This window comes from Hemicordylus capensis, chromosome 3, assembly GCF_027244095.1.
Source record: "Hemicordylus capensis ecotype Gifberg chromosome 3, rHemCap1.1.pri, whole genome shotgun sequence".
Lineage (NCBI taxonomy): Eukaryota > Metazoa > Chordata > Lepidosauria > Squamata > Cordylidae > Hemicordylus > Hemicordylus capensis.
In genome coordinates this window covers 35609022-35618289 of record NC_069659.1, presented here as the reverse complement: position 1 = coordinate 35618289, position 9268 = coordinate 35609022, and the positions used below count along the sequence as shown (strand labels likewise).

At 46.1% G+C, this 9268-nt stretch overlaps 1 long non-coding RNA gene across 2 annotated transcripts in view; it reads left to right on the top strand.

The window, feature by feature from the left end:
* Nucleotides 1-1079: 1079 nt before the first annotated feature.
* LOC128351298 (uncharacterized) overlaps nucleotides 1080-9268 on the top strand; it is a 126958-nt gene continuing 118769 nt past the window's right edge. For both annotated transcript variants that reach the window (XR_008319693.1, XR_008319694.1), the window contains exon 1: nucleotides 1080-1127. This is a non-coding gene — a long non-coding RNA (uncharacterized LOC128351298). The remainder of the gene's footprint in view (nucleotides 1128-9268) is intronic.

Here is a 9268-nt window from a genome sequence, read left to right as displayed (position 1 = left end):
GCATGAGTGCAGCATCTTTGCGCAAGTGCAGCGTCAATCTGGGTGTTTACCAGAATGATGTGGCTTTGTGAAAACTAACACTCTATTGTGGTATATGCTTGGTGTGCCAGATGCACGACAAGGCAAATGCAAGTTGAGGTTGCTGATCTAGGATCTCAGTTTCACACTAATGGGAAGAATCCATCATTCAAAAACTACTGCTCTACCACCCAATTGAGATATGCAGGATTTGAAGAAGTGTGCTGCTATGTGCAATTCAAAAGGGCAAAGCAGGAAAGGTTCCAGGTGCATGGTGTCCAGTCTCCTCAGTTACCTTGGAATATCTTTCTTTCTGATCTCTTCTCTGGCCCAAATGTTCTGCAGCATAACGTGGGCACTGCTGAGCCTCCTGATCTGCTACAGGATCCTAAGGAACTGCTGGTGGCCTTGCACAAGACGCAAGAGCCCAAATACTTAGAGTAGCATGGTTAAAGTAGCATGCCTGAACTTTGGAAGCACTACTTACATTATTTCCAGTGTAAGTAGCACCCCAAAGCGCATGTAACCTACTTTAGGTATTTGTGCTCTTGCACAAGACTGCTGACATATCCTTAGGAGCCCACAGAGCGTGGGAGATTCAGAACTGCTCATGTTATGCCACAGAACATGTCAGCCACTGGCTCTTAAAAAGCAGGGCAACTCTTTAGCCTGTGTGGTTAATATTTCTGTGCTTGCTATGCTCTGGGCTCCTTAGAGGAAGAACAGGATATACTGCAAATGTAAAAATAAATAAAATAAATATAGAAAGAAGTCTCACAATGAAAACTCTTAAAACACACAGCTTTTTCCTTTTTTGCCATGTAATATTTGAAGGGCCCATCCGCACATAATGGCCAACTGCGAGTCCAACGGACATTCAGGTTGCCTCGCCGCACCCCCCTCCCACCTGCTCCCAGACTAACACAATCCCAGTCTAGGAACCAGAAATGAGGGTGGGACTGGCTGCGCGGGCATCCTCTGATCCCTGGAAGGACAGCCCTTTCCAGCCAATAGAGTTACAGCCCATGGGAGGAGCTTCCTCCCTTAACTTGGTTTAAGGAGGAATTTCAACCCGGATGACACAGCACTGCCAACAGACCCTCGGTCTGGTGAGTGAAACTCACTACAGAACAAGCAGGGGCGTAGCTATAATTGAACGAAAGGGTTCAAAGAACACAGGCCCCCAGCTCCTGAGGGCCCTCCAGGTCCATCCCTCCCAATTTTCTTCATTGTCTCCCTCACTCTGGGGGGCCGCCCGAGAGAGGGAGGAACACGGGCCACCTCTCCCCTAGCTATGCCCCTGAGACCAAGGGTTCATTCTGAGGTTTGGGGGTGAGATCGGAACCACGTTTTGGTACAGGAACTGCAGTTCCAATCATTTGGACAACACGGGGGCAGAACTGGAGGTGAATTCACCTCTGGTTTGGTGTTATGTCTGAAGGGGGCCAATGTGTCCAAAAGCAAGCCTTTAAACCCTCTGAAGAATCTTGGTCCTCGTTACTGAAATCTCTCTCTCCAAAATTCAGAATGGGAGCCCTTTAACAGTAAAGTTGCTTAAATCTCATTTACTTTCCTTCATTTTTTTTTAAATGGAGTGTAGGATTACAGCTGGTGTCCTCAGCAATTTGCTCAAACATCTAGTTACTGCAGTTAAAGAAGATTCCACTTTTTTGGAGAAAGCATGTGGACTTTAAACACTACAGACAGTATTGTGATGTAGACTGACATTTCAAAGAAGACAAACACTGTGTTGATTGTCATCTCAGACAGAAAATAAGCTTCTTGCCAACAGAGACGATGAATGTTCCAGCCACTTTCAATAGGTTTCTGTCTTGTGGAGAAATCAAGAGAAGTTTTTCCTTATAGACCAAGTCGACTACCAAGGCGAAGGCACTCACATCATTGTGTTTGGCTTCCTAGTCAGTCAGTCAGTCCTTTATTGCGGTCATAGACCAGTACATAGTTAAAACATACATACTTACAAAAAACTCAGCATAATAAAACAGACAGATTATAACACAATACTGACAGGTTAAAATTAAGGCAGTTGTGGAGATCTCCAAATAGATCTTACTGAAAACCTTACTGAGCAGAGCACCCTAAGAACATAAGAACAGCCCTGCTGGATCAGGCTCAAGGCCCATCTAGTCCAGCATCCTGTTTCGCACAGTAGCCCACCAGATGCCGCTGGAAGCCACAGGCAGGAGTTGAGGGCGTGCCCTCTCTCCTGCCATTGCTCCCCTGCAACTGGTACTCAGAGGCACACCCTTTTGGCTGGAGGTGGCCCACAGCCCTCTGACTAGTAGCCATTGATAGACCTCTCCTTCATGAAGTCATCCAAACCCCTCTTAAAGCCATCCAGGTTGTTGGCCGTCACCACATCCTGTGGCAGAGAGTTCCACAAGTGGATCACGCGTTGTGTGAAAAAGTACTTCCGTTTGTTGGTCCTAGACCTCCTGGCAATCAATTTCATGGAGTGACCCCTGGTTCTAGTGTTGTGTGAGAGGGAAAAGAATCTCTCTCTCTCCACTTTCTCCACGCCATGCATGATTTTATAGACCTCTATCATGTCTCCCCGCAGTCGTCTTTTTTCTAAACTAAAAAGCCCCAGGTGTTGTAGTCTTGCCTCGTAAGAAAAGTGCTCTAGGCCCCTGATCATCTTGGTTGCCCTCTTCTGTACCTTCTCCAGTTCAACAATGTCCTTTTTAAGATGTGGTGACCAGAATTGTACGCAGTACAATTCACCCTCCATTACAATCCTTCCTATGTGAAATTATGACCCTGAAACCTACATGCATTGAAAGTATAGTGAAAACTAATGAAGTTGCTCACTTAATTCCATGCTTGGTTTTGTTTTGTTTTGAAAAATCTGGAGTTCTGTGTCACAGATCAGCAGCAACCCCAGTTAATCAGGTATTCACAATATATTTCTGTATTTAATTAAAGCATAATTAAATGACAGTGGCCTATCTCTGAAAAACAGATGAAAGGTTTGTGTAAGAATCCCTAGGTTAATCCAGTTGTTTAAACTGTTTGTTGTATTTGACTACTTGCCAAGAAAAGGCCAGGATTACATGAGCCAGCTGGCAAATGAGGTGGCTGGTAAGGGAAGCTCTCAGCTGATTAGGACCATAGCGGAGGGCCTTTAAGAAAATACCATCTCTTTTTAAAAAATAATCTAAGCATAAGCCACTCTCTTGGCTGTCCAGTCATTGTACTACATCAAAAATCTTAAAATTACACACAGACCACACACACACACACACACTATGATTTGTAAATCATGCTACCTGAATCATTGGCCCAAGCAGTTTATTTAGATTCCTTTTAAACAGCTATCTGGGAGAAACAATACATCAAAGCCGTATTTTTTGGTGCTATAGACTAGAGGAGAGGATTGTGGGACTGGCAAATAGCAACACCTCTGATTGGGGTGGGAGGTGGAACTCAAGCTGGGGTGTTTCATATCTATGTACATCTAGAAGCATAAAGCGTAATAAATGTTGGCTGGCTTTTAGCGCACCCATAATCCCACCTGGATTCAGCAGAAAGGGCAGGTGGTCATCAGCATGGAACCCATTGTACTAAGTCCTAAGGGAGGAGAGCTGGTCTTCTGGTAGCAAGCATGACTTATCCCCTTTGCTAAGCAGGTTCTGCCCTGGTTTCATATGAATAGGAGACTATATTTGTGAGCACTGTATGTTATTCCCCTTAGAGCCTCTCAAAGAAGAGCATCTGCATGCTTGCAAGCAGAAGGTTCCAAGTTCCCTCCCTGGCATCTCCAAGATAGAGCTGAGAAAGATTCCTGCCTGCAACACAGAAGCAGCTGCCAGTCTGTATAGACAATACTGAGCTAGAAGATGATCAATGGTCTGACTTGGTATATGGCAGAGTCATAGGGCTAGTCGCCAGAGAACCATCGGGCTCACCCATGAGCCTGGTGATTCTCACAATGTTTGAAAACTTGGCTGGGCTCCCAGTTTTCATCCATCATGAGAATAGCCTCATTGTTATCATAATTGTAAGGTGCTTTTTTTTTAAAAAAAAGGTAGAGATAACAACGTTCTGCATTCCTAGGATCAAATTATAAACTTGGCATCTTGGCAATAAATAGCCATTTATTAATGGTTATTTTAATTTTTTTAAATACAATTTTAGATTTTAATTGTGGATAGGTTTTAATTGTAAACCACCCAGAGATTTTATATGGGGTGGTATATAAATATGACAAATAAATAAAATAAAATAAATCTTGTGATGCTGGACTAAGATATGAAGCAAATACTGTATAACAATATTTCCCCAACTTCTTTTCTAGCTTGGATTTTAATATAAGCCAGAAAAGAACTTAAACCATCCTTCCACCTATCCACTGACCCATCTGCTTGTCTCCCCACTGCCTTACCCAGTCACAAGTCTCCAACCTTGATCCCACCTACCTGCCCATACACCCACACCTTGCTGCTGTTGCTCACTTACTTTTCTGCTTTGCATGTGTTTTTACTTTCTGCCACAGATCACTAATTGTTCTTGGGTCAATAAATGGATGAAGGTTTTCGGCTTAATTCCTGGACTATGAAAGACATATCTGCATCTTGAGTTAAGTCAAGTTTGTGGCTTGACTTACATATTTGAGTAATCTGCCATTCATGCGTTTTGAGCTCTCTGCCATGGCCTCACTGATCGTCCTTGAGACTAATCTCAGCTTCTGGATTTATTGGGCCTTCAAAGGAACTAAAAGCAAAGTCATAAAGTCCTAAACAATTAAAACATAGGTATGGTGATGTGGGCGGCAGCCCGCAGCTATATCTTTTGATGGCTCCCACTGTCACTGGCCTCTGCAGCTGGCTCCCACAGCCACCTGCTGACCTCTTTCTCCCTCTCCCCCTCCCTGGTCCGTGCTGGAAAAGAGCAGATGCTCATGGAGCCGGGGAGCACCCACCTCTCACTCACCAGCCCGCCTCTCTCCTTTCACTCTCCGTGTGGACTAATGACATCACCACCTGGTGTGTGTTGACAGGTGGTAACATCACTAGCTTACACATGAGGGTGAAGGGAGAGAGGTGGGCAATTGAGAGGTGGGTGACCCCCTGGCCCTGGCCCCATGTGTGCCAGCCCTCCACTGGCATTGGCAAGGGAGGGAGGCAGGTGGCTGCTGTGGCTAGCAGCCCTGGGCCCATTGGGCAGCCCATGTTCACTGGACACAGTTGCCCAGTGGTAGTTTCACCCCTGAATTAAAACACGTTGTCAACATGACAACAAAATACTGGTTATCAGAAATGTAAAAAAGAAGAAGAAAGAGCAATACCATCAATGGGACCACATAAAAGGACCAGCCAGTGATAATTTATCACCCAAGTCAAAGACATGTTGCAAGAGCCCTGCCTTGAGTCGGCATCTACAAACAAAGTGGGAGGGTGAGAGCTAGACAGATATCCTGTGGCAGGGAATTCCACAAACACCAGCAATGAAAAGTCCCTGCCCCATGTACCTACTCATTCCACCTCAGCCAGTGGTAGGACAAGGAGCAGAATGTCCACTGAAGGATCTAAGCCTACAGCTGGCTCCTCATGAGGCTTGATTGCTGCTGGAGACAGTAACAATAGGTCACAGATGAGAATGGTACTATAGGACCAAGCAGAGATGATGCGGTTGGCTTCTGGAGGGGATGTGATGCAGGAAGAAACAGGGGCGATATGCATGTGGTTCTGGATGCAGATGTCTGCAAGCCAGGTGTCAAATGTGAAACATACCATATGAACTTGAATGTTGCAGCAGATGGGCACTGGTGATATTTTCTTCTTTCGCACCTGGCGTTTGCTGCAGCAACATGTCTGCCTTGCCATGTGAGATCTGAGAAGCTGTCAAAAAGCAGAAAAGAGCGAGGAATTTTTCAAAGGCCTGGCTGAGCCTGCCTTCTCAGTCGTAACACTTTATGACACTTTTATTTTCAATCCCAAATCTCAGATGCTCAATTCTCCCCCACCCAACCCCCTCAGGAGATTAGCAACTAGCTGCAGCCCTTCCAATTTCCCTCTGTTTTTCCCTTGCTTTTTAGTCAGGCCAGAGTTACCACTCAGGTTTCCTTAAAACCCAGCCCTTTAAAATTGTAACCTCATTGTAGGTGCAGATAGGCAGATATATGTTACCTCTCTCCATCTTACGTGAATGGCGAAGAGTGCAGAGCAACCATCAGAAACCAGTGTAACTTCCCAATCCCTCCCCATTATGGTGCCTCCACACAGTGCACACTCGGTACCAGGGGGAATCTCCCATGGGGTGACCATGTGCAGAAAACATGGGCTGCCCAGTGGGGTCAGAGTGGGGGGAGCCAAAACCACCACAACCACCCACATGCCAACTTACCTCCATTCCTTTGCACCCACCTCCCCCATTCAGTTATGGATTCACCACTGCATGGCACCGTTTGGGAGTTAGATCCAGCCAGGAGCGGCTCTTCCCTGCCTTTAAGGCAGAGAAGAGCTGCTCCTAGCCATGCTGTGAATGCAGCACCAGCCATTTAACTCTTGAATGGGGCCGCGTGGCCCCTAAACCAGCACCCCACTGCATCTGACATCAGACTCAGGGGGCGTGTTGGGGGCGCGACCCGGGTTCTTTGAACCCGGCCGCCCAATGGTGGCTACGCCCCGGTAAGACCCTAATAAAATGACATTCTACAAGATCTGTCAAAACATTAATATCACTTTATTAACCCCAAAGCCAAAATAAAGGAGCAAACTAACTTGAAAAGGAACAGTATGTTTTAATCCCAAATGAGGAGCAGTACCATGACATGAGGAGCAGTTCCTTGCAATAAAGGGTAGTTCCCTGAAATAAGGAACAGGTGGCAAGTTTATTGTAGGCAGCTTCTCCCAGCAAGGGCAGCCCTTGAATGAGTTGAGGTGAGGCAGTTGCCTCAGGCCGTGGATTAGTGGGGCAGCAGCAAGGCAGCAAGATGCCCTCTGCCACCATCAAAGATGCTCTTGAGGACTGATCTGACCTTTGCAAGTTCTGCGAGGAGCACCTTTCACACTCCTTGCAAGAAGCACAAAGAGGAGGCTGCTGGTGGCAGTCTTCCTACCACCCCTGTGCCTCTTTCAAAACTTGCAAGGGTTGGTTAGAAAAGGGGGCTTTCCCCACAGGGGCATGAGGCACGGCAACATTTGGTGCCCAGCCTCTGGCACCTCACTACTCTGGGCTGCCCGTCTCTCAACATAGATAAATGCATGACAGTACATTTCTATGAAGCTTGGCATCATCATAAAAAGTCACAGCTTGAAGAGAGCTGGTCTGGTGGTAGCAAGCATGACTTGTCCGCTTAGCTAAGTAGGGTCCACCCTGGTTGCATATGAATGGAAGACTAGAAGTGTGAGCACTGGAAGATATTCCCCTTAGGGGATGGAGCCGCTCTGAGAAGAGCATCGAGGTTCCAAGTTCCCTCCCTGGCATCTCCAAGATAGGGCTGAGAGAGATTCCTGCCTGCAGCCTTGGAGAAGCTGCTGCCAGTCTGTGTAGACAGTACTGAGTGAGATGGACCTATGGTCTGACTCGGTATATGGCAGCTTCCTATGTAACTGCTTCCTTCTATACCCATTGTTGTCTTCTGAATTCTTTGCAGCTGAGGTTTTTCTTGGTACCAATTAGTGCAGGTTCTCCGGGCATCCCTTTTATGTGGACTGCTTGACTGAGACCACCAACTCCCTTCTCATAGGCCACCAGCATCTGATTTATTTACAAGGTAGTTAAGGAAGCACATTTCTTTCACCAGCAAGCCTCAGAAGGAGTTATAAATCCCCCTCCCCACAACAACCTAATTTAAACAACAGGCAGAGAATTGACCTCACAGTGGAAGGTAGAAGAAGCAAATATTCAGTAATTGTCATAAAGAAAAGGCATTAATTCAAAACAAAAGACATTGTTTCTACAGCTCGGTGACAGATAGTGACATAAAATAAACCCACAAGCTTTCGCATTGCGACTTGAGTTGGATTTCCCCTGCAACAAGATCAAAGCCAGGGCATTTTAAGTTGCTGTCAGATAGCATCAGACAGGGAGGCTCACCACAAAGCTAGTGGAACCTAATCAGTCCCTTCCCTTCCCCTGTTTAACAACCACCCACCTTTACCACATGTACACACACTCTCTGTGTTTACAATATCCTGCACTTTTGTTCAGCGTTCTGGTCCATTAGACACAGTAAACCTCAAGTAACCTTGCTATGGGTCCCGCACTTCCAGGAACCATTTGGTTCAATGGTTTCGCTGCTTCTTTGATCAATAAAAAACAATGGGCAGTGGGTTTCTAGGAAATTTGTCATGTGACGTGTGTCAGTTTTTAGGCAAGACCCCAAAACCTTCCTTGGACCACTCTGGTCTTACTTTACCTACATCACCATGCCTGCCAGACAGTCTCCTCTCAGACCTCACTACTCATTGGTACCTTCCCTTATTGCTACATATCTATTGCAGATTGTAAGATTTCTGGCTGGGGTGAAGAACACATTTATGGGCTGTACTAATTAAAAGCGTGTGGAATTTCACAGGCAAAGCAGGGAGACACATTGGGGGCAGAGGAGGAAGAGGGCTACCTACCTTCTGCTCCTCTTACGCTTTTCCTGTCCTTTATTTATTTATTTATTGTTAAATTTATATGCCTTTCACTAAAGCAATCCCAAGACGGTTTACAGCAAAAAAATTTAAACACATGATGGTAAAAAAGACACAATTAAAATATTAAATGAAAAAAATATTAAACAAATCTGATTAAAAATTTAAAACAGAGGCATAAAAGCAGTACAGACTATGAAGAGCAGCAGCAGAGAATCAAATAAATGCCTGGGCAAAAAGCCAAGATTTTACACTTTTTCTACAAGCTGTGATGGAGACTGAGGAGCGAATAGCCACCGGGAGAGCATTCCAGAGTCTGGGGGCAGCAACAGAGAAGGCCCTGTCCCGCGTGCACGACAACCGAGCCTCCCTCATTGTCGGCACCCGGAGCAGAGCCCCCTCGGATGACCTCATCAAGTGGGCAGCAACCCTTGGGAGCAGGCGGTCCCTCAGGTATCCTGGGCCCAAACCGTTAAGGGCTTCAAAGGTCAAAACCAGCCCCTTGAATTGGACCCGGAAATGAACTGGTAGCCTGTGCAGCTCTTTCAAAATGGGTGTGATGTGCTCCCACCGGGCAGCTCCAGAGAAAACCCTAGCTGCCGCATTTTGCACAAGCTGCAGTTTCCGGATATCCTTAACCCCTG